The 24,347-nt window shown below is 45.5% G+C and overlaps 1 protein-coding gene and 1 pseudogene across 2 annotated transcripts in view; one reads left to right on the forward strand and one right to left on the reverse strand.

The window, feature by feature from the left end:
- The first annotated feature begins 1,354 nt into the window (after window positions 1–1,354).
- PC (pyruvate carboxylase) overlaps window positions 1,355–24,347 on the forward strand; it is a 69,362-nt gene continuing 46,369 nt past the window's right edge. Inside the window, exons 1-3 of one of the 2 annotated variants that reach the window (XM_036326494.1) lie at window positions 1,387–1,462; window positions 5,674–5,747; window positions 5,992–6,027. The gene's annotated coding sequence lies outside the window, so the exon portion shown is untranslated. Of the gene's footprint in view, window positions 1,463–5,673; window positions 5,748–5,991; window positions 6,028–24,347 lie in introns of both variants that reach the window. The other variant, XM_036326492.1, reaches the window with a different exon arrangement.
- On the reverse strand, window positions 16,932–17,541 carry LOC118665511 (annotated as a pseudogene).

A 24,347-nucleotide genomic window follows, 5' to 3' on the forward strand; every position in this document is an offset into this window, starting at 1 on the left:
CGAGAAAGTAACAGACTTAATGGCCAACATGTCCAAACCCTTTTATGAGGAAATTCAGTCCAGAGAGGTTGGGCACCTGCCCAAGGTCACACAGCTCTAACTCTTTCCTGCATAAAGAAAGTTGTGAGGTAGAAAGAGTCCTTGGACTTGGACATGTAATAGAATGTTAGCTCTATGACAAGATGGTAGGAACTGTGTCCTTTTCACTACTATGTCCCAGGCATAGCACCAAGCCCATTGTAAAAGGTGTTTGTTAATCAAATGAGTATGCGAATCTGGGGAATTGGGCTTTTAATTCATTTTCCGCTACTAAAATGGCTATGTGGGATTGTCCCAGGTTCGAGTTCAGCCAGATAGATGGAAGGAAGTCTAGGAAACTGGAGAGACAAACACAGCAAGCACAACATAGTCAGAGAAAAGAAAAAGAGAAAAGAAGAAAGAAAAGAACGGAGGTGTATTATCTCTCCGTGCTCAATTAGCAATTTTTAGTTAACAAGATGTTCTCAACGTCCTTAATCCCCCCAACTGTCTGGAAGCAGGTCGGTTTTTTCTCCACGCCCCGATTACCATCTGAAGTACGGTATATTTTATTTGTTTACCGTCTGTGCTATCTCATATATTTTGTTTTGGCCACTCCCCTATCTCCTGGTTGGCACAGAGCCCAACTTATGACTTAGGAAGCTTTCCGTTCAACCAAGCCTTCTGGGGCCCTCTAGGTCCTGAGTGGCCTCAACTTGCAGAGTAGGAAACTGGCTCAGAGAGGTGAGGTTGCTGGTCCAAGGTCACACAGAGACGGTCTTCTGCCTACCATCCCCACCCCTACAGTTGCTAAAGGACACAGTCCCGTAAACCCGTGCACCATCTCCTTCCTCCTGCCCTTCGCAAACCCGTTCCTCCGACCTCTTCTCCGTCCCCTGGCAGGTATTTGCATCCAGCCCGGATCCTTGAACTCCGGTGTGATCTGTTATGCTAGCGGCTTTGGGAGACACGTGCTACTCGGGTGAATGAATCGCACATCCCCACCCCCGCGGACAACCAATCACAGGTGTCCGAGACCGGCCACTTCCGCCTATTGCGGGCCGCGGCCGGGACGAGAGGCCCACGTGGGGCTCTGTAGACGAGGGAGTGGGCGGTAGTGTGCCAGGGACGGGCTCTTCCAGCCTCTCCACCAATCCAGGGACCCGCCGGGGACGCGAGGGGCGGGGCTGACGTGGGGCGCCAAGGCTTAAATGTGACGGGCGGGCGGGCGTAAGGAGGAGTTCTGAACGGGGGAGTGGTGAGTGACGGAGACCATTGTCCAATAACAGGAGGGGTTGGGCTGCTTGAGCCAATAGGAAGTCCCAAGGCGGGGCGTGGACCGCAGCAAGTTTGGTTGCGCGGAGACCGCAGCTGCTCCCTGTCACTGGAGCTAGCGTCTGTGGCGGCAGCGGCGGCGACGACTTGCGGCGGCGGCGGCGAAGCGGTAAGTGCCCGCCGCGCTGCGCACCTTCCTCTTCCCGCGGCGGGTGGGAGCGGGTGGGCGTGCTGCGCCGCCGCCGCAGGGGACGCTTATATAAGGGTCGTGCGCGCCAAGGCGGCGCGGGCTTCGCGAGTGACGGCCGGGGGAGACAGCTGCGAGCGGTGCGCGAGGCCAGTTGCGCCGCCCCTCCCCTCCCCCTCTTGTGGGGGACGGTCGGCGTGGGTCAGTCCTCTCTCACTCTCGCTCCCTCGTTCCGGGGACCCTGTTGACCCCGGCCGGTCGCTCCGTGAGCATCCCTCCCTTGCGGGCTCAGCCGGGCCTTGTCCATCCCGCGCCCCTGGCGACCGGCGGCGGCCTTATTCTGGCTTTCGGGCCCATTTTGCAGATGGAGAAACTGACGCCCGGAGCACGAAAATGCCTCGTGCTAGGGCCTTGAGGGAGGGTTCGAACCCGAGTCTGTCTGCATGGGGAGCCCAGGTCTCCGCATCATGCTGGCAGTTGCTCGGTTCTGAGGGGTCTCGCTCGAGTCTCGCGTAGGGTCCGCCTCCTCGTTACCCGGTGGAGTATTCTCGGTCCCATTTAGTTTCAGGTGAAGAAGCTCGAGGAGCCCAGCAGCAGGGATTCGCCCGCGGCTGCTCGGTTAGGAGGTGGGGCTGGGCACAACCGCTACTTTCGCCGCTTTCAGCAGTTTACCGAGTGCACTCGCCGGGGGCGGCGAGGAGTTTTGGACGCAGAAGCCTTGCTTTCAGGACCTGCCACGAAGGTCCCTCCCCGAATGACCTGCTCTGTGCACCTTGAGTCGTTTCCTCTCGGGGGAGCTCCTTTCTCATCTCACCAACGCTGGGGTGAGGCCGGGTCCTAGGACCCTGGCAGCTTTGAACTTAAACGCCTGGTGGCCTGTTCATTCTGTGAGAAAGTGTGCCGGGGGCGTCTGATGCCCATTCTGCAGCTGGGAAAACCGAGTCTCAGGGACGTGTCCGGACTGTATTAGGCAGATCATAACCGGAGCTACCGAGTCTACTCGGAAGGCTCTGCCTTTTCTGGTGCACCCTTACCCGCGGCTGCCATCAGCCCTGGCCTCCCCGCGTCACCCTTCCCCTGCCTGTGACGCCAGTACTCCTGCGGGGAGTGCGTGTGCTCAGCATTTCTACGAACCCCGAGATACGAGATACGGCGGTTCTGTCTGCTTGCTCTCCATCTTAACTCTTGAGTTCTGACTCGCCTTCTTTCGCACACCTACCGTGCTCCCATCTCTAGACTGGGCGCTGAGAGAAGACGTGAGAGCTGAAGCAGGTCCTTGTCCTAGAAATGCTGACAACCTGATTGAGGGAGAGAAAAAGAAATGGAACTTTTAGCAGCAAGTCCGGTGTGTTTGTGCAGAGCCCATGCGGGTGAGGTATGGCCCCTGGCGGGGCGTGGAAGAGGAAGTTGAGTAGAGGCCCACAAATCAGGCCAAACCGCATCCTGAGGCCAGGGAGGGGAGAAGTGGACTGGCTGGGGGCTGGACAGGGATGGACTGGGGAAAGCTCTGTGGGTGGGGTGAGTCGCGAGCTTCCTTTGATTCCACTGCAGCCGGCAGTGAAGAAGCAGTGATTGGATGTGAGGAGCCAAGTTTTCATTATGGGGGAGAGGTGAGTTTTACTAGAACCTGCAAGAGCAGTGGTTCTCAACCTTGGCTGCACATTAGAATCACCTGGGAATCTTTTCAAAATCCTGATTCCTGGGCCTCATCCTCCAGAAATTCTGTTTCTTTGTTACTGGGTGGGGCCACAATATTAGGAACAAAGAAACAGAATTTCTGGAGGATGAGGCCCAGAAATCAGGATTTTAAAAAGATTCCCAGGTGATTCTAATGTGCAGCCAAGGTTGAGAACCACTGTGCAAGAGGCAGGCTGAGGAAGGTGGACGGAGGAACGGGGGAGAAGGAGCACTTCTCAGTTGGGTGTGAGACGTCTGCTTGGCCACTGAAGAGCCTCTACAGGAGGTGTGACAGGTGAGGGCACTTTCGAAGGTGCTGGTAAGGCAGACATGAGGCTGGTCCAAAGGCGCCAGGGCGCTTGGTTGGGCTCTGAGGGCCCAGCAGGAGGCCTGAGCAACAGGTTGTATCTGTCTGTGTTCTTTCTAGGAAACCACTTGTGAGCAGGCACCCTGTGCTTCTTAGTGGCTGCCCTGCCCTGAGGAGGGAGCTTAGCTCACTGAGGTTGTTCAATATTGATTTGTTGAATTAGGCTGTCATTCAGAGTTTCCACAGTTTACCGCTAAGTCCCCTCCGTGCCTTATCTCTCTCTCCTGGAGCCTGCTCCAGCTTCATTGACTCTGTCTGTGCCGGGTCTCACTTGAGGATCACCTACCCTTCGGGGAGGCTGGTCCTGGTAGCTGTAGCCTCAGTGGGTCGCTCCTGCCTTGGATGTGCCAGTATAGGCCACTTGCCCTCTTGTCCTCCTCCTTGCTTTCTCTTGTCTCACTTCTAGGAGCCTAGTCCCGGGTCCTGTGCTAGATAGACCCAGCCTGTCCCCATCTGTCTAGCCCTCTTCCACATGAGCTGGGCGCCGTCCCCACGTAAACGTTTCCCTAAAGGATTAGTATGGGTCCTCTCTCTGGCTGCCTCCCAGTAGCATCTTACTCTCTTCTGAACAGCCCCCTGCTCCTTATACCCAGAAAGCATGCTGTTTGTCATCCGTAGACATCCTCTCAGCTGGGGGGCATTGCGCCTGCTCCCTCCGAAACCTCACCTGGGCCTGACTGACCATCCCTTCACCTCTTGGTCTTAGCTGCCTTTAGTCTCAGCCGTGAATTCTTTGCTGAACTTCGAAAGGAGGAGGGCCTGATGGTGGGAGATGGGAAATGACAAAAAGCCCTTTCCTCTCACCTATTGAGTGAGAAGATATGATCCCACATATTGGGCTTTTTCTTCCCTTTGACCTAACAGGTACCCTCTTCTGTCTGCCTCAGTCCTCATGTGAGGCCCCAGACTTGCTTCTTAGTGTTTGTCCCGCCTCTCCTCTTGTCCCTGGCGCCCTTGTTCCTGCAGGACTGTTCCTCTTACCTTATCCTAGCAGAGTTGTTCTGCAGGCTTTCCTGCATTAAGCCTTGCCAAATCTATTCCGTTGGACATGGCTCCTCTCTTTTAATAATAATGATATGTAATGATTTATTATTCATAAAAGCCAACCTTTTATTATGTGGTGGCAGGGATCTTGCTAAGCCCCTTACATGTCTTTTTGGATTGACACAACAACCCTATAACAGAGGAACTGTTAGCTCCTCATTTAAAGGTGAGGAGCTATGGGTAGACCAAATCCCTCAAAATCTACACAGCTAGGAGACTGTGTGGCTGGGGTCCCTACATGGGTCCCTCTCAACCTACTCTTTGGCATTTTGGGAGCAGAGCCTGTGCCCTCTGACATGGTGCCTATGGAAGGTATAAGCCCAATAAATATTTTATTGAATCGAGTACCCCAGACTTTCATTTTCAGCCTTGACGTAATCTACCAGGGCATCATGGATTCAGTTCCTTTGATGATTTGCTGGTCTGTGTCTCCATTTTGTTGTTGTTGTTTTTTTTTAATATATATCTTATTGATTTTTTTTTTTTTTTTTTTTTTTTTTTTTTTACAGAGAGGAAGGGAGAGGGAGAGAGAGTTAGAAACATTGAGGAGAGAGAAACATCGATCAGCTGCCTCCTGCACACCCCCTACTGGGTATATGCCCGCAATCAAGGTACATGCCCTTGACCGGAATTGAACCTGGGACCCTTGAGTCCGCAGGCTGACACTCTATCCACTGAACCAAACCGATTAGGGCTCCATTTTGTTCTTGATTTACCAGTGACTAGAGCTGAGTGACAGGTGTGGCCCGTGAACTCCCCAAAGTGGTCACATCCCACCGACGTGGGCTGAGGAAATAGTCGGTTAAATAGGAGACATATCAGCTCTTGGTCACATAAGACAAAAATTAGTGTCAAGTGCATAGGGAGATAGGAAGTGGGCTCGGAGAATCTAATCTGGAGGAGCGCTCAGCTCTGAAGGACTGGAGACAGCTCTGCGGAGAAAGTCGGCCTGGGGCAGGATGGAATTGGACAGGAAGAAAAAGTACTTCAGATAAAACAATAAAGTTTCTAGAACTTCTTGTTCTTGTGCAGTGAGTGCCAGAAAAGGGTTTTACTTAAATGCTTCTTACTAAGCGCATTGGCTAAGGTCTGTGTTCTCCAGCAGGCTTGGTGCCAGGGCTGCGCTTGTGTGACCAGGAATCCTGTGAGATGAGGGTTGTGACTATTCCCATTTCACAGGTGAGGAAACAGGCTTTCAGTGGTTACGGGAGTGAGTGGCAGAGCCCAGGCGTGGGATAGCAGAGCTGGGGTGCTTTCCTGGTGCCTCTCCCCCCCCCCCCCCCCCACACACACACACATCCACTCTCCTTGATGGAAGCAAAGTAACAGTCCTCTGGGTTCTGAATCTCTGTTCTTGCCACTCCTAGGTGCTCTTGGAAGTGCTGCAGAAATGAGGGTAACACTTCTCTTTCTTCTACTTTAGATTGCGCCTGCCTCTTTGAGCTGACAAGACCCGAGGGTAAGTCCTGTGCCTGAATCCAGGTCGTGGGGTGGGTGGGTCTCCTTCAGGAGCAGCTATCCAGGTTAGCAGTCTGGGCACGTCAGCTATCAAGTGCAATACATAATAATGGCCAAGCTCTGATTTTTGGAAAATATAAGCAGTCCTTGTCTGTTCCCAGTCTTTCTTGGTTTTTACTGGAAAATGACATCTGGGTCCCTCGCTGGCCCCAGTTGGCAACTGGTCAGCCTCAGCAGGAAGCCCTACTTCTAGAAGGACGTGACTTGGGACACTGGTCATGGGGAGGGTGGCAAGGCTCCTCAGGACCCGAGGAAGCATCTTATGGCCGGGCAGTCTCTGCGCAGACCCCTTGAGTCAGCGTGGAAAGCAGGCTGGTGGTGAGGGACTCTGGGAAGCCTGTGGCTATTGACTCTGTCAGCTGGCTGTGAAAACACTTGGCACGGTTCACACTGACCTCAGTCTTTGCCGTCACAGTGACAGGGGTAAAGGTGGACTTGTCCCTCTTTCTCTCACGGAGTGCTCAGGCAGCATTGCCCGTGTGACCGGGGTCCACCTGATGATCCAGTTCTGTCTCCTGTGCTGGTCCCAGGGAACATTCCAGCCAGCTCTCCGACTAGCATCGCCCCACCTCCACCCTCTGCCCGCTGCCCTGGGGACTTTGTTGCTCAAGGACAGCTCTCCCCAGACTCGAGTTCAGGGCTCAGGGTGAAGATTTCTTTGGGGAATTTTTCTTGGGTTTCTACCCAGAGTAGCTATTTTCCTCAGGAGACACTTCTTGACCCAGGAGTTGTTCTCCTTTCTGAGATGTCCCCACAGCTCTCTCTTGGGCCAGCAGCAGCCTCAATTGAGTTTGCCCTATTCTCTCTGCTTATCTCATCCTCCTGTTCTCCATTGATAGAGTTGAATGTTATTGCCCTTCCTTGCATCCCTGGGAGGAGGGGTGGGGAGTTGGGTGAAGGTCTCTAACCACCGATCTTACGGAGCTGAGAAACGGAGATCCCTCCGTCCCCGGAGAAGGCTGATTGGCAGGATTCACTATTCGGATCCCTACCCCCTTGTGTGTCTTCCACCAAATCCACCAGTAGGAAGGGAAAATTGGTGGCGAGAAGGGCTGCCTTCTCCCAGGTCATCTAACTTGTTGAAGTTTGTTTGGTCTTCAGTCTCTAAGTCCCTGCTGAGTCTTGGGGTTTTGCTTAGTTACTACACTAAGACCCTCCAGTGGAAGGTTCTGCTCTGCCCTCCTCCTTTGCTATATCTCCTTGGTGATTCTGAATGTGGGCTTTTTTTTTTTAATCCTTACCTAAGGAGTGAGGATATTTTTTCCATTGATTCCCAGAGAGTGGAAGGGAGAGGGCAGGGAGAGAGAAAAGAGAGAGAAACATCGATGTGAAAGAGAAACTTTGATTGGTTGCTTCTTGCACACTTACCCTGACAGGGAGTGGGGATTGAACTTGCAACCCAGGTTCATGCTCTTGACTGGGGATCAAACCTGCGGACCCTCGGGTGCACAGGCTGACACTTTAACCACTAAGCCATGGGGGCCAGGGTGGGCTTTTTTGGGACGGTAGAGCTTATTTTTTTAAATATGCGAGAAGGTATAACCCAGGTCATCCCAGCATCCTGTCATTGCTGTTGTCCCTTACTCCTTATCTTTCTTACAGGCCAGAGAAGAGGGTAGGGAGTAGGGAATTCAAAGCTGCTCTTAAGTACATTTCCATCAGCTGTGTGTGAAATGGGGCCAGTCTCCATGTGTAGCAGCTCCTCTCCTGATGACATCCATCCCTGGCTGAAACCTCTGGAAAAATTCTGTGATCTGGCTCTGCTGAGTCATGCTTAGTCTCTGAGAATATGTCATCTTTTGTATGTCTGTCATTGGCCAGCGCAGGGTCTGGGAAAGGCTGCAGTTACTACAGAGTGCTATCATGCTGCTAATCTCTTATATTTTGTCCACCACTGTATGCTTCTCCTAGTGCTCTTGTTAACTGATGTGCTGTTTATCAATATTAAATTTTATTAATATTATTAAATCATCCTATATAATAAAACCCTAATATGCAAATTGACTGAACGGGGGAATGACCAGTCGCTATGACGTGCACTGACCATCAGGGGGCAGACACTCGACACAGGGAGGTGACTGGAGAAGGTGATTGGGGGGTAGGGCCAGCCAGTGAGTGCCCCGCCAGTTGCCTCCAGTCGCCTCCTGCAAACCAGCAGTCGGACATCACCCGAGGGCACAGGACAGGCTGAGGGACACTCTGTGCACAAATTTCATGCACCGGGCCTCTAGTTAATAATAAATGTATTACTTATTCTGGAAAACATTCCTTTCTTATGATGAGGAAACAGATTCAGAGAGATTGACTTGATGAATTTCAGGTGAGTGACATGTTTGGGCAGGGTTTTTTTTGTCACCACACCCCATCCCTACCCCTGGGTTTTTGTGTAATGCAAAGATTATTCAGAAGTTTCTTTGGATGAAAAAAAAATTGGTTTTCAATTTGTTAAAGTTGAAACCTAGTTCTTAATGGAGAGTCTTCCAAGTTTTGCTTCTAAGTGTAACCTACAATCTTTCTGTTCTATTTATTATTTTAGAAAATTTTAATCACTTTGAAGGGCCCTTTTGAATAATACTGGATCTCATTTGCAAACTTAACTCATTTGAAAAATTTATATTGAATTTCTAAATTACATTCAACTTCCTTTAATTATTTTAATACTTCGATAGTCTGATTAACAGACATTCCTAATACTTAAATAATTCCTGTAAATCTAATAAATTAAGCTGGCTCTTAAATTTTCTTAAACATTCCTATATTCCTGTTTTATTTAAAAAAATTTTTAAAGTATATTTTTATTGATTTCAGAGAGGAAGGGAGAGAGAGAGAGAAATATCAATGATGAGAGAGAATCATTGATCAGCTGCTTCCTGCACACCCCCTACTGGGGATCGGGCCCACAACCTGGGCATATGCCCTTAACTGGAATCAAACCCAGGACCCTTCAGTCTGCAGGCCAACACTCTATCCACTGAGCCAAACCAGCTAGGACTACAATATATAAGTTTTGATGTATATGTATGCACTCGTGAAACCTTAACTATGAAACCATAATTAAGATAGAACACATCCTTCATCTCCAAGTTTCCTTGCGCCCCTTTTGTAATCCTTTCCTCCCATCTCTCTCTGCTTCCCCCATTCCCAAGTAACCATGGAACTGCTTTCTGTTACTACAGATTAGTTTGCATTTTCTGGTTTACATATGTGGGATCATATAATATGTACCCTTTTTGTCTGGTTTCTATTACGCAGCATCATTTTGAGATTTTTTAGGGGGCATATATCAGTACTTCTTTCCTTTTTTGTTGTTGAGTAGTATTCCATTATGTGGATACCCCACAGTTTGTTTATTCATTCATTCACCTATTAGTCATTTCAGTTGTTTCCAGTTTTGGTGATTGTAAATAAAACGGCTATGAATGTTTGTGTACAAGTCTTTGTATGGACATATATTTCTTTTTCTCTTGGGCAAATGTGTGGGAGTGGAGTGACTGGATAATATGGTAGGTGTATGTTTAACTTAAACTGCCCAACTGTTTCCATAGTGGTTGTACCATTTTACATTCCCACCAGCAGTGTAGGAGAGTTCCAGTCCCTCCAAATCCTTACCAACACTGGATATGGTCAGTCTTTTTAATTTTAGCCATTCTAAAAGGTGTGTAGTGGTGTCTCATGGTTTCAGTTTGAATTTCTCTGGTGATTAATGATATTGAGCTTCTTTTCATTGCATATTTGTCATCTGCCAATACTGATTTTAAACTTAGTAACATTCCTACTTAAAATCACAAATCTAAACCAATTACTTAGTGCCCTGGTCAGTGTGGCTCAGTTGGTTTTGTGTCATTCCATGCACTGAAAGGTTGCCAGTTTGATTTCCAGTCAGGGCACATGCCTGGGTTGTGGCTCAATCCCCGGTTAGTGGAGGTAGCTGATAGATGTTTCGTTCTTACATCGATGTTTCTCTCTCCATCTCCTTTCTCTCTACAAAATCAGTAAAAAAACCCCCACCTTTCTTAAAAAACATATAAACCAATAAGTGACATATTTTAATTGGAATCTTGAGAGTGACTTATTACTCTGTATAGTCCAAATTACAGTGAAGATTATCTTCTATATATAAAAGCCTAAGCGACCAAACAACCGGTGGACCGGTTGCTATGATGTGCACTGACCACCAGGGGGCAGACACTCAATGCAGGAGCTTCCCCCTGGTGGTCAGTGCGCTCCCACAGTGGGAGCACTTCTCAGCTGACCGACCCGTCCTGGCAGTCTACCAGCCCGGTGGCAGCCACTCACTCCCTTAGTCCTGCAGGCCCAATCTCTGGAGAATGGGCCAGGCACCGACAGACTGGCACCACTGGCACAATCCTGACAGTGCTGTGGGCCTGTTGGAAGTCAGCCTCAGGCACCACAGCTGCTTCCCCTCCCTAGACACTCTGCAGGGAAGAAACGATGTAAAAGCAGACATCAGGTGGCTTCTGACAACTGACACGACCATCAGTGGGATGGATCTGGATTCCGGGCTGGCAAGGGCGTCCCACCGCCTGCCCAGAGGGCCGATCGCGTCCCGGTACCCCCCCCTCCACCCCCCGCCTTGGGATGAGCGCCATATGCAGGGCTCACAGCTGGCCAGTGCCGCCGCAGCAATGTGAGCCTCTCCCGTTCGGGACTGACTGGGTGCAAGCCCAAGGCAGGCGCAGCAGGGCTAGGATGAGTGGGAATGGCAGGTAGGAGCTGCAGGTGGTGTTAGATTACCAGTTTTGGCCCCATCCCTGCAGGCCACCCTGAGGGACCCCACCCATGCACAAATTTGTGCACTGGGCCTCTAGTCTCTCTATATAAAAGCCCAAATGACCGAACGACCAGTCGACCGGTCACTATGATGTGCACTGACCACCAGGGGGCAGATGCTCCATGCAGGAGCTGCCCCCTGGTGGTCAGTGCGCTCCCACAGCCAACCTCCTGTGGCTGGCCAACCTCCTGCGGTCCCTCCTCCTGGCTGGCTGGCCCCAATCGCTGGCCAGACCGAGGGACCCCACCTGTGCACAAATTCATGCACCGGACCTCTAGTAGTACATAAAGTAACAAATACACACAGATTTCTTAACACAAAGTTATAAAAATTATGGTCTTTATTTTCTTAGTATATTTATTTTGAATGCTATATATCTTTTTGGAATAAAAAAAGCTTACTGAATAAGGAATTAATGATGTGACCTCACACTCTAGTAAGTTACTTCCTATGCAGCTTTTGGAATTTCTTTCTCAATTGGATGACGTTTCTTTTTAAAAATATATATTTTATTGATTTTTTTACAGAGAGGAAGGGAGAGGGATAGAGAGTTTGAAACATCTATCAGCTGCCTCCTGCACACCCCCTACTGGGAATGTGCCTGCAAGCAAGGTAGATGCCCTTGACTGGAATCGAACCTGGGACCCTTCAGTCCGCAGGCCGACACTCTTTCCACTGAGCCAAACCAGCTAGGGCTGGATGACGTTTCTTTATAGTCCAAGATTCCTGTCCATGATGAAACTAGGTCTTGACCTTTGAATCCAATTGCTAGGCAGAACCCTGATTCATTGCCTTTTTGTGCTCAGTGGGGGATGGTCTCACAGCCCATGTGTCCTAGGTGGAGGCATCACATTGTCTACCCTCTTCTCATGGAACTTTGCACCTCTCTGCCCAGGTTGCTCTACCAGGTACCTGGACTCTATTAATCTATTTAAAGCTTCATTCTTATGCACTATGGCTACAAAACAGGTGGAATTAACATACAAAACAGGTGGGATTTAGATTTTGAATATCTCCCAAGGCTTTGTCTGACCAAGCACTGGTTCTAAAATCATGCCAGTGACAGAGCTGTGCTAGAATTTGAGTTCCAGTCTTCTGAGTCCAGGTCTGGCATGAAGATATAGGCATTGCTATCCTATATCTTACATCTTTTCAAATTAAGAGAAAGGAGTCTAGTACTTAAGAGTTCTTGGTTTCTAGTCAGGCTTGGTTAACAAGAAATTCTGGCACCTGGAACTCATGCCTTCCTTTTCTCATTCTTTAGTTTACCCCTCTTACCCCCCACCCCCGAAATGGTAAGAACCCTGACTCCTGACCTCCCCCTAACCTCCCAGTGGAGAATTACCAATCTCTTTGGAGGGGCCATTGCCACTAAATTCTTGATAGAGACTTAGGTCTTAGATGACAAACAGATGTGGACTTGCATTCCTGTCCTGGTCACTGGGTATGCCCTCAGGAAGCTTGTGGGTGGTGAGTGGGAGGGACCTGGTTGAAAATTATTAATGCAGTCTGACCTCTCTCCTGATACCTGATGCTTACGTGGCCCCATGTGGGTAAAGAGGGAAGGTCTGTGGAGTTCCAAAAAAGGATATTTGAGTGGAGGACTGCCTTAGATTCCTACTCTGCAGGAGTTTTAGATACAGTCTTTCCCTTCTTTGGTTCTGAATTCCCTATTCAGGGTGGTGAAGGAGCATTATGTAATAAACAACAAATGATAGTACATTAAATGATGGCGGGGATGTCATTGAATGACAGAATGTCTGTTCAAAAAGAGAGGAAAATGTGCTCCACTACAGTGCAGGACATTAAACAGCATGGAGAAAATATAGAGAAAATTAAACCTAAAATTTTTTTTAAAAAGGGAGGAAAAAGCATTTGCAAATGCAATTTTAGAAATGCAACTTAAAGTATAATGCGTTTTTATAGCAGAAAATAGGAAAACACCAAAATATACCTCAGAAAAGATTTCTACATATGTAATCTGTTGATGTCATTCTACTCAACTTTAAAAATAGTCCATCAAACTGTAAATAATCAAACTGTCATTTTAACTTTATTACTATAGTATAAGAGCCATGATGCTCCTACATGAGAAAGATACATTATAAAACAGAATATATAACATCTCATTGAGGTTTTTTTGGAATGTTACACCATTCCCCCTCCCCCCCCCCCCCCCGGCTGCTGAAATGATAAAGTTATGCATGAAAAAAGTTATTTTCTGTGTCCTTTTAATTTTAAAGAATCATATTTTTTTAAAAATAAAGAAGGGTGCAATTCATAACACTATTTGGGGCTTAAGATCAGGTGCAGGGTTTTTCTCTTTTACCCCTTTTCTTCAAAAACTTATTTTGAGGGGATGATAGCCTCTTTCTAAATGACATATGAGATACAGATTCCTGGGAAGTGGTGGAATAGGATTTCTTAAAAGATGTTCCTCCATAAAAGAAATGAGAAAAGTGGCAAAAATTGTCAAAAACCAACTGTTTTAGAATTCTGGGAATTAACAAAAGGCTTATAGCAACAATCCAATCAGGAACATTTAGTCAAGAGAAATGGTTGAATCTTGTTTTTAACAAAAAATAGTATGAGCCCTAGCTGGTTTGGCTCAGTGGGTAAAGCGTCGGCCAGAGGACTGAAGGGTCCTGGGTTTGATTCCAGTCAAGGGCACATGCCCTGGTGTGGGCTCCATCCTCAGTGTGGGGCATGCAGTGCAGGAGGCAGTCAATCAGTGATTCTCTGTCATCATTGATGTTTCTATCTTTCTCTTCCTCTCCCTTCCTCTCTGAAAGCAATAAAATAAATAAATAAATAGTTAAAGGAATAGACACATCTTAAAAAAAAACACCCCAAAAAACAAGTATGAGACAAGAATTGTACATGCATAGGAAAAGAAGCAATCAGTAGAAACTATCCTCAGACATGGGACTTTATAGACAAAACTTTAAATCAACTATTTTAGAAGGTGTCTAAAGAACTAAAGGAAAGTATGAGAACAGTGCCTTATCAAATAGAGATGATTAATAAGTGATAGAAATTTAAAAAAAAGGAATCAAGAAATTCTGGAGTTGTAAAGTACAGTAACTGGAATGAAAAAGTCACTAGAGGGGCTCAATATCAGAGTTGAACTGGCAGAAGAAAGAATCAGCAAACTTGTTGATAGGTCAGTTGAGATTATCCGGTCTGTAGAACAGAAAGAAAAAAGAATAAAAGAAAATGAACAGAACCTCAGATCCTGTAGAACACAATCAAGTCTATCAACAGATACATAACGGGAGTCTTAGAAGGAGAAGATAGAGAGAAAGGAGCAGAACAAATAAATATTTGAAAAACTATGCCCAAAACAAATCCCAAATTTGACGAAAAACAATAATTTATGCACCCAAGAAGCTCAGTGAACTCCAAGTGGAATAAACTGAAAGAGAGCTACACCTAGCCCTATCATAATCTTGAAAGCAGCAAGAGATAAGCAACACATTACATACAAGGGATCTTTGATGAGATTAAAAGCTCATTTGTCCTTGGGAACATGGATGCCAGAAGGCAGTGGGATGAAACTAGATGCCATGTGAAACCTTCAACTGCATTTGACCTCTGAGTCTTAGATAGCTCCGATCTCTCACATCTTCAGAAATAACATGTCAAGTTAGTTCCTAAAAAACAATTACTCAGGTTTTTTCTTTCTTTTGCATTTGATTTTAATCTTTTTTTTTTAAATTAAATCTTTATTGTTCAGATTATTACATTTGTTCCTCTTTTTTTCCCCCCCATAACTCCCCTCCTCCCAGTTCCTGCCCCACCCTCTGCCCTCACTCCCCACCCACTGTCCTCATCCATAGGTGCACGATTTTTGTCCAGTCTCTTCCCGCACCTCCCACACCCCTTTCCCCCCCAAGAATAGTCAGTCCATTCCCTTTCTATGTCCCTGATTCTATTATAATCACCAGTTCATTCTGTTCATCAGATTATTTATTCACTTGATTCTTAGATTCACTTGTTGATAGATGCATATTTGTTGTTCATAATTTGTATCTTTACCTTTTTCTTCCTCTTCCTCTTCTTAAAGGATACCTTTCAGCATTTCATATAATCCTGGTTTGGTGGTGATGAACTCCTTTAGCTTTTCCTTATCTGTGAAGCTCTTTATCTGACCTTCAATTCTGAATGATAGCTTTGCTGGATAAAGTAATCTTGGTTGTAGGTTCTTGGTATTCATCACTTTGAATATTTCTTGCCACTCCCTTCTGGCCTGCAAAGTTTCTGTTGAGAAATCAGCTGACAGTCGTATGGGCATTCCCTTGTAGGTAACTGAGTTTCTTTCTCTTGCTGTTTTTAAGATTCTCTCTTTGTCTTTTGCTCTTGGCATTTTAATTATGATGTGTCTTGGTGTGGTCCTCTTTGGATTCCTTTTGTTTGGGGTTCTCCGCGCTTCTTGGACCTGTAAGTCCATTTCTTTCACCAGGTGGGGGAAGTTTTCTGTCATTATTTCTTCAAATAGGTTTTCAATATCTTGCTCTCTCTCATCTTCTGGCACCCCTATAATTCTGATGTTGGTACGCTTGAAGCTGTCCCAGAGGCTCCTTACACTATCCTCGCATTTTTGGATTCTTTTTTCATTCCGCCCCTCCGGTTGGGTGTTTTTTGCTTCCTCGCTTTTCAAATCTTTGACTTGATTCTTGCGCTCCTCTGGTCTGCTGTCGGGAGTCTGTATAATATTCGTTATTTCAGTCCGTGTATGCTTAATTTCTAGTTGGTTCCCCAACATAACATCGAGGGTCTCATTAGTTTTCTTGTAGATCTCATTAAGTTTATCGGCGGCTTCTAAACAGTTCTTGAGAGACCTTAAAAGTGTGGTTCTGAACTCTATATCTTCCATTGACAATTTTGTCCTGTTTCTTTGTCTCCGCATTTTGTTATGCTTCCTTTGTGCACCCCCTAGTGGTCTTTGTGCGCAGTCTTATAGTTAAACCTTGATTGTTGTAGCTAATACCAGGGAGGGTTTGACCTCCAGGCCAAGTGGCTATGAGAATCAGCTGTGTCTGCAGTGAGAGAACTTCTGTCCTCTAGGGAGGTGCTAATCTGGCATTTGCCTGAGGCTATCCAGCAAATGCCTCTGTGCAGGGCTTGAGCGGGGCGGGTCGCACAGGATCAACAGGGTGGGCCGGAGAGAGCAGTTATGGCGGCTCTCAGTCCTGTCCCCAGGGGCTCTGCCTCTCTGAGTCCCAGCACCCGCTGCAAAGCTCGGAGAAAAAGCTGCACTCGCTCTGACTGAAGCCAGACAGTCCCGCTTCTCCCGTTTGAGTCTCGGTCCCTAAAGACTCGCCTGTATCTGGAGCTCAGAGTCTGCGACTCCCTCCTGATTGAAAACGCCAACCGCGCCCTCCGTCGCCAGCCCGCTCCGCGCACTCCGCACCTCAGAATTTGACTTCAGCACTGCGCCTCCTCTGAGTGTCCGTATACGTTTCTCTTTCCTCCTAGTTGTAGGACTTCCACTCAGCCAGCGTTCCTGTGGTTCTGGGTGATGTCTGTTCCGTTTTTTAGTTTCACTTTTGAAGTAGTTGTTCAAGGCAGCAAACTCCGGCGTTAGCAATTATGCCGCCATCTTGGTTCTCCTTGATTTTAATCTTTAATATCCAACATTTTTGCTTTAGGAAAATTTCCCCCTGAAACAGGAATAGAATACTAATTACATTAAAATACACATATATAAAAAGTAGTCCTGCATTTTCCCAGGAAAAGAACAATAATTTCTAGAATACTCAAGTGTTTTGTTTTAATCATAATTAAAGTCTTGGTCATCTCATTATCTCTGTAACTTACATATTTAAATTAAATATTAGATACCCGTTAACAATTTATAAATGTAAGGTGCCATTATTGAGTAAATAGATTCTTCTGTGAGTGAATGTGTCCCTTCTCCCTCCCACTTATGAAGCAGCAATATGGTTAGTTTAATTTTATGAGTAGAACATCTATTGCTGCAAACGCTAATTCTTGTCTCTCCCTGTGTTTTGTCGTAAGTGTGAGCTGTTCAGGCAGCTCGGGCAACCTCTCTAGCAATCAACAGCAGAGGAGCTGGGCTTGGGCTTTCAGTGCAGACTTGACGGTGTCTGAATCAAGTGACCTCACCTATCCCCAGGAGCAAGCACTCTCTGAACTGCTTCCTCAAATGCTGCTGTGATGTTCGTGGCATCTATTGCACATTTGTCAGAGTTAGGGTAGTTGCCGTTGTCCCTGCACCAGGCTGGGGTTTCTTCTGCAGACACCTGCTGTTCACTTATGTCAATCTTGTTACCCAAAATGACAAAAGGAAAGCTTTCGGGCTCTTTTTACATCTGCATAATATATGAATTCTTTCTTCCAGTTACTCAAGTTCTGGAAACTTTGAGAATCATCGACACTAAAAGTGAGCAGGCAACAGTCAGAACCTCTGTAAAAGGGCGTCCTCAGGCTTCTGAATCTCTCTTGACCGGCTGTGTCCCAAATCTGCATGGTAACAAACTGTCCATCTACCTCCAAATCTTTACCTAAAAATTTCACACCTATTGTATGGAAGAGCTGGGTATCAAACTTATTAGTCACCTATCTGTTCATTAGAGAACTCTTCCCAACTCCACCATCTCCAAGGAGAATTATTTGAAAAAGTGATGATTTTCCTGCCATTATTAACCTCAAGATCTTTGACTTTAGAACCCTTTTCAAGCATCATCATTATCTCTCAGACTCTGGGAAGATTCACTCAGATATGGACAACAGGGGGAAAGTGATTCACCACTGTGCAGGTTCATCATAGGAGTACAGGTTGTTTCCTGTGGCCACACCGAGGACATCGGAGAGTTCTGGAGAGTTCTCTCCGGGGCAATGAGGAAAGCGAGAGGGTTGGAGACCCAGCAGGCTGGACGCGGTGGTGAAGGTGCTGCCCGAGTCCAACTCTCAAGCTTCTTTTATAATTGAGCTGCAGGAAGTCTGTCTTTTACCAAGTTCTTCTCAAGTATTTCTAGAACTATGGAAGGCTTATGATATGTTCTACCAAGGCTGGAACATAGTATAGGCTCAAAAAAAAAATTTTCTAGATGAACGAACTCTACCTGGGTTGTTTATATCCAACTGTCCATCCACTTTTTCCTGCATGTCGCCTAGTTCTCCCTGTCTCAGGGCTCTAGCCTCTCTCTCAGACCATTTTGCCTGAAACATACAAAGAGACCTGTCTCATAACTTCTCAAAACACAGCTTTTAAATTTTTTATTTTAGAGAGAGAGAGAGAGAAACATGTTCCATTTATTTATGCACTCATTGGTTAATTCTTTTGTATGTGCCCTGACCGGGGATTGTACCCACAACCTTGGTATATCAGGATGATACTGTAATCAACTGAGCTACCCGGCTAGGGTTCAAAATACAGCTTTAAAAAATATTACCTGATATTTCATAAAATTTTACTGAATACTTGGGGATAGCAGAATGGAATTACAATACAGAAAAAGAAAGTTTTGGCTCCAAAGGTGAATTCAAACTTTACCATGTCAATGTAAGAAGCGTACAGACCAGTAGAGAATTTTGATGAGTTTACTAGTGTCCTGGTGCATGGATTTGTGCACATTGAAAGGAAATTAATTAAAAGAAATATTTTAATATTGCTATTTGCGTCATGATAATGAAAAGAAAATAGTATTCTACTAGGTCTCCTATCTACTTACTCCAGGACTTCTATGAGGATCAAATGAGATGAGGCCCAGGAAAATGCTTCACAAACATTCGATTAAACTAAAATCTTTGCACCTGGCTATAAAGCAAGTCATGTTCCTGGGCCAAAGAAACTCCAAGGGGGCTATTGGCTAGGGAGAGGAAGCCAGGCTTTGCTATGTGATGTCGTTACCCAGCACCCACAGCCACCGTTTCCCCGCTGGGCTGGGCTGTGGGCTGCATTTTGTGCCATGGGGTCTTGGCAGCGTTGGCTGTGATTTGGTGGGGTATTGCTCCAGGGTGGTGGTGGGGCCTGTGTCCCACTTGGGGGAAGCTGAGTGTTAGTTTGTCTGCACCAGGTCCGTGGTGCCGTTTATTTTTAAATGGTCAGTGCGCATCATGGCAGCTCCTGCATTGAGCCTCTGCCCCCGGTGGTCAGTGCACATCATAGCTACTGGTCAGATGGACGGACACTTAGCCTTTTATATATATAGATTTGAGCCAAGCTCATGACATATGCCAGGGAGCGAGATCTCAAGTGCCCCAGAGAATAAGTTTTGTAGCTTCTTTTATGCATTTGAAAGTTAGGAAGGAGCTAAGGAAGATTACATGGAAATGGGAGAAAGCAAGATGGAAACTGGATTGTAGGATAGTTAACAAGATTATGTGCTCCCTTGTGGGTGGTTATACCTTCAAGGGATCTGAAAAAGAATTACTCTGGCATTTCAAAAGTGTGTTAACCTAGATGCACAAGAACAATGGGCCGGGCTTGCTTAAGGCAAAGATAAACCTTTTACTAAAGAAGTTACAGGCCTGGAGTATGACGACCCACTATACCTGCCCAGTGAGGAATTTATGATCAAATCACCATGTGAGGTGACTTTCACTGGTCTTGGCACTTTTACTACCGAACCCCTTTTTCTTCATATGTGGATAGCACTTTATAGTTTTATCATTTTAGCCGACAGTTCTTACTGTCAATGGTTAAGGTCATGGGTTTGGTGTTTATGGATGATGGAGCAGAGGTTCTAATGGGTTCAGTGACTCACCCAGCTCCACCAGTAAGAGGCAATCCGATTCCTGGCCTCAGGTTCTTCCACAGGATATTAGTGTGATGTCTCAGGGTCACTGTCATAGGGCTGAAAAGACCGATCTGAAGCTCTCTCTTTCCCATTTAAGTTCATCTCTTAATGGACATTTGCAGCTTCTATAACTGGAGCCATTTATTGTCACCTGCACTGTGCCTCTCCTCCCTGCTGTGTGGCCCGAGGCCATTTCTGTAGGCCGTGAAGGTTTGCCTCAGCCTTTCTGGATTTTGACTATCCCATTCCAATTGGTTGCAAAACAGCCATTTGTGTTTTTGCTGACCTGAGCCATCTTTTTATCCCTTTTTACTTCTGATATTCTTAAGAGGCAATTTCAATATTTGGCAGAATAAACTCCCCATGATCTAATTCTGAGTTTTCAACTGACTGGTTTCAGAAGGGCAAAAGTTATGACTGTGCAGTATTCCAAGAAATTGTTCCTTTCTCAAGCATTTACTGTGTATCTGTGGATACAGCTCTTTCCTGGATGCTGTAATAAATGAAATAGAGAATAGAAAAAACAAAATAAAAATCAATAAAACCAGAAGTTGGTTCTTTGAAAAGATCAACAAAATTGGCAAACCTTTAGCTAAATGGACTAAGAGAAAGAGAAGATTCAAATTACTTAAATCAGAAAAGTGGGAACATTACTGATTCTATAGAAATAAAAAGGCTATGAGACAACTGTGCATAATTATACACCCTCATTTCCCCTCCTTTGCCCACCTCCAGCCAGCCCCAAGACAATTTTGAAAAAGAACAAAACTGGAGACTCACACCTTCTGATTTCAAAACCTACTACAATACTGCAGTCATGCCCTGCTGGCGTGGCTCAGTGGTTGAGCATTGACCTTTAAACCAGGAGAATACGGTTGGATTCCCGGTGGGGTGGGGCATGTGCCCCGGTTGCAGGCTTGATCTCTAGTTGGGGGCATATAGGAGGCAACCAATTGGTGATTCTTTCTCCTCATTGATGTTTCTCTTTCTCCCTCTCCCTTTCTCTTGAAATCAATAAAAATCTTTCTATATGTAAAAGGCTAAGTGACTGACTATACGTCCATCCGACCACCTGTCCAACCGGCTGGTACATATGATGTGCACTGGCAACTTAAAAATAAACGTTGCCCTGGCCAGTTTGGCTCAGTGGATGGAGCGTCGGCCTGCGGACTGAGGGGGTCCCAGGTTTAATTCTGATCAAGGGCATGTACCTTGGTTGTGAGCACATCCCCAGTGGGAGATGTGCAGGAGGCAGCTGATCGATGTTTCTCTCTCATCGATGTTTCTAACTCTCTATTTCTCTCCCTTCCTCTCTAAAGAATCAATAGAATATGTTTTTTTAAAAAAATTAAAAAAAAAAACGTTGACTCGTACATGCACGATACATATAAAGCTCTCACTGACACCAATAGCACGCGTGTATTTCGATCTGTCATTGTCTATTGTGAATTTGATTGACACTTCTATTATAGAGAAAGGGCGAACAGTGATATTAAAATATTTCTTCTAATTAATTACCTTTCAATGTGCATGAATCTGTGCACCAGGCCACTAGTACATGCCAGGAGCCGGTCCATCCTTGCTGTTTCAAGGGACCTGGCATATATGGCATACTGTTCTTAATATGTTTGCTCACCTTTTTGGCACTATGTGTTTTAACCAAGGTCACCTCTCTGAGAAAGGTTGTTTCCCCAGGTAGGGATTTTCCCCTGAAGTTAGGGAGGGAATAAAACCCCTTAACTAAGTGCCAGGCAGGTAATTAATCACTTTAACTATGAACAATCATGCTTAAGCTACATAATCTTTACTCCCTGGAATGGAGATAAACGCCCTAACCTTTGGAATAGAGATTGATAGGATTGGAATCAACTGGTATAAATACAGATGTAACAAGACAACAGGACACAGAACCTAGACACAGAGCCTACACAGAACCTAGAGACAGAAGAACTTCGCTGGAGAGAACATGGCAAAAGGTCCTGGACAGAAACTGGCCACAGAACCTAGAGACAGAACCTAGCGAGAGAACCTGGCTGAAGAACCTAGAGACAGAACCTGGCTACAGAACCTGGATAGAACATGGCAAGAGAATCTGACTAGAACCTGGTGACTGAACCTGGCTGGAGAACCTGGACATAACCTGGCTGGAGAACCTAGCGAGGGAACATGGCTACAGAACCTGGCTGGAGAACCTAGCAAGAGAACATGGACACAGAATCTGGCTGGAGATCCTAACCAGAACTTCGCTGGAGATCCTGACCAGAACTTGGCTAGAGATCCTGGCTAGGCTGCTGATCAACTGAACGCTGTCTCTGTGTCATTCCTTCTTCGCCGACTCCGTCCACACCTTTGGGGACCCCTGGACCTGCTGGGGTTGGACCCCGGCAAGTATATTTATAAAAAAACCTGCAATCATCAAAACAATGTGGTATTGGCAAAAGACAGACATAGACCAACTCTCGCATATATGGTCAAATGATTTTTGAAAAGGATGCTAAGACCAATGGGGAAAGGACAGTCTTAAAAAAAATAGTGCTGGGAAAACTGGATATTCACATGCCAAAGAATGAAGTTGGACTCGCACCTAACACCATCTATAAAAATTAACTCATAATGGATCAAGGACCTAAATGTAAGACCTAAAACAATAAAACTCTTAGAAGAAAACCTAGGACAAAAGCTTCACGACACCAAACTTGGCAATGATTTCTTGGATATGACACCAAAAGCACAGGTAACAACAACAAAAAGACAAATTGAATTTAATAAATTTTTAAAATGTGCATTAAAAGATATTATTCATAGAGTAAAATGGCAACCCACAGAATGGGAAAAAAATATTTGCAAATCATATATCTGGTAAGGGATTAATATCCAAAATATACAGAGAACTCCTAAAACTCAACAACATGAACAACAAAGGAAAAGATTAAAAAATTGGCAAAGAACTTGAGTGGACATTTCTTCAGAGGATATATGAATGACCAATGAGCAGAAGACATAGTATAATGATAGTTGCCAGGGATTGGGGGGGGGGGGGAGGGAAGAATGAGAGTTATTGATAAATGGAGACAGAGTTTCAGTTTTATAAGATGAAAGAGTTACAGACGGGGATGGATGATGGTGGTGATGGTTGGACAACAATGTGAATGTATTTAATACCACTGAACTTTACAGTTAGAAATGGTTAAGATTGTAAATTTGATGTAATGTGTATTCTACCACAATAAGAAAAAAAGGAAAAATAAATAAAATTAAAATAAGGAGCCTTTTTGGTATACGGACAACAGAAAAAATATTTAAAAGTTTTGTTTTTTTGTTTTTTAAACAGAAAAACAAGAATCAGACCAGCCTGAAATTAAAACCTACCAAGATCAACTTGGCAGCAGCAGGATAACAATGGGGTATTCACATAGTCTCCTCAGGAATTCAACAAATGTGAGGGTTATGGGGAATTTCGTAAATCAAAAGGGCAAAATGTTCGGAAAAAGAATTATGTGAAAATAAGAATCTGTAACCGGAGATAAGAGGGAAGGGGGACCAGGGTCTGAAATAGGATGTCATTTTTAAATTCCTTAAGATATGTATTAGTAATTGCCTGTGTGCTATTCCTGCTCTCAAAAGCAGCCCTATCTTCATAGTGAATGTTAGAGTGGACCCAAACCCTGGGAAAACGAGCTTGGTACAGATGTGCCAACCACAAGTCTTTAAAAGGGGCACACCTCGTTGGTTCCATCAGAGTCACAAAGGCCTTCTGGGGTAAATTAGTGCAATGCTGGTCTACAGTATCGACTCCGTGTCTGTGATGTTCAAAAACAAGCAATATTGCCCTGGCTGGTTTGGTTCAGTTGTTATGAACGTTATATGAAATGTCCAGAATAGGTAAATTCATAGAGACAGAAAGTAGATTGGTGGTTGCCAGGGGCCGGGGCGGGAAGGGAAGAAATGGAGAATGACTATTAAGGGTACTGAGTTTTTTAGTAGGGGTGTTTGAAAATTTCCTGGAATTAGATAGTGGTGATATTTGCACAGCATTTTGTAAATACTAAAAACCTCTGAATTATGCACTTTAAAATGGTCAAAATGACAGGGCGGGGAGGGGGTGACAAAATTTTTTTAAGTAGCAAACTGAAAGCTTAATAACATTTCTCCTCTTTGTCAAAGCACCTGTACATTTTGTACATATTTGTCACCAGAGAATGTGCATTATTAGACCCATGTGCCAAGCAATTCTAATTGGTCATGTGCCTAGTCCCTGGTTGTATCAATTTACCATTATTGGATACAATTTTAAAAAATTATACTCCTACCCTATGCCTGGCACTTAAGTACTATGAATATTTATTGAATTGCCTACGCTTGCTATTCCTGTTTCATTAGTGTGGCCTATTGCAGTTTAGCTATAATTGCCTATTGTTTCAGATTGTTTTAGAAAAGATAATGTCCCTTAAATGATGTGCTTTTTAATAAGAGCTCCACATTTTCCATTTGTAAGCTATGTGTGTATATTTTTTCAGATAGAAAATAGCATGCTTACCTTTTCTGATCACAAAGGTAATATTTAATAGAGGCCCGGTGCACGAAATTCATGCACGGGTGTGGTCCCTAGGCCTAGCCAGCGGTCAAAGCGAGACTGTCTGACCTGGAAGGGCAGGTCCCAGCTGACCTCTGGGCCCTGGGCAGCACCTGGGCCTGCATGCCCCT

Source organism: Myotis myotis, unplaced genomic scaffold (genome assembly GCF_014108235.1).
Source record: "Myotis myotis isolate mMyoMyo1 unplaced genomic scaffold, mMyoMyo1.p scaffold_m19_p_10, whole genome shotgun sequence".
NCBI classification, from domain to species: domain Eukaryota; kingdom Metazoa; phylum Chordata; class Mammalia; order Chiroptera; family Vespertilionidae; genus Myotis; species Myotis myotis.